This window comes from Myotis brandtii, unplaced genomic scaffold, assembly GCF_000412655.1.
Source record: "Myotis brandtii unplaced genomic scaffold, ASM41265v1 scaffold105, whole genome shotgun sequence".
NCBI lineage: Eukaryota > Metazoa > Chordata > Mammalia > Chiroptera > Vespertilionidae > Myotis > Myotis brandtii.
In genome coordinates this window covers 2,353,767-2,354,357 of record NW_005353538.1, presented here as the reverse complement: position 1 = coordinate 2,354,357, position 591 = coordinate 2,353,767, and the positions used below count along the sequence as shown (strand labels likewise).

Below are 591 nucleotides of genomic sequence, written 5' to 3'. Positions count from 1 at the left end.
TAATGCCGAGACCCTTTAATACAGTTCCTCATGTTGTGGTGACCCCCAATTTCATTGTTACAAATTGAACATAATTAAAGCATAGTGATTAATCACAAAAACAATATGTCATTATATATGTGTTTTCTGATGGTCTTAGGCGACCCCTGTGAAAGGGTCGTTCGACCCCCAAAGGGGTCGCGGCCCACAGGTTGAGAACCGCTGCTCTAGCCTGTGAGTCACCTGAGGGCGGGACGATCCCTGACTGGGGCAGGGGATGGAGCCTGCAGCTGAGGTGACCAGAATCGAACCCTGACCTCTCTAGCTTTCTATCCATACTGCTCCCTGAGTCCTGTCTATCGATGGTCGCACTGGCCGCCTGGTTCCCAGCCCCAGGTGGCTCTCTCCCCGATCTCCATGGCCCTGAGGGCCTAGCGAGGAGGCCGAGACCCCTCCAGGGAGGCGGCCGACAGGAGACGAGACACAGGTCCGTCTGGTGGGTGCAGCCAGCCTGGGCCCGCTCATGCCAGCGCTCCCTCCTGGCTCCCAGCCTCTGTCTGTGCCCAGGAAGTGCCAGGGCCCAGTGAGACAGGCAGCCCCTGCTCGCCCGCC

The 591-nt window shown here is 58.4% G+C and overlaps 1 protein-coding gene across 1 annotated transcript in view; it reads right to left on the bottom strand.

Annotated features, from left to right (window-relative positions):
• Positions 1-591, bottom strand: part of DSCAML1 (Down syndrome cell adhesion molecule like 1) — a 313,708-nt gene that overhangs the window by 81,624 nt on the left and 231,493 nt on the right. The gene's annotated exons all lie outside the window — the stretch shown is intronic.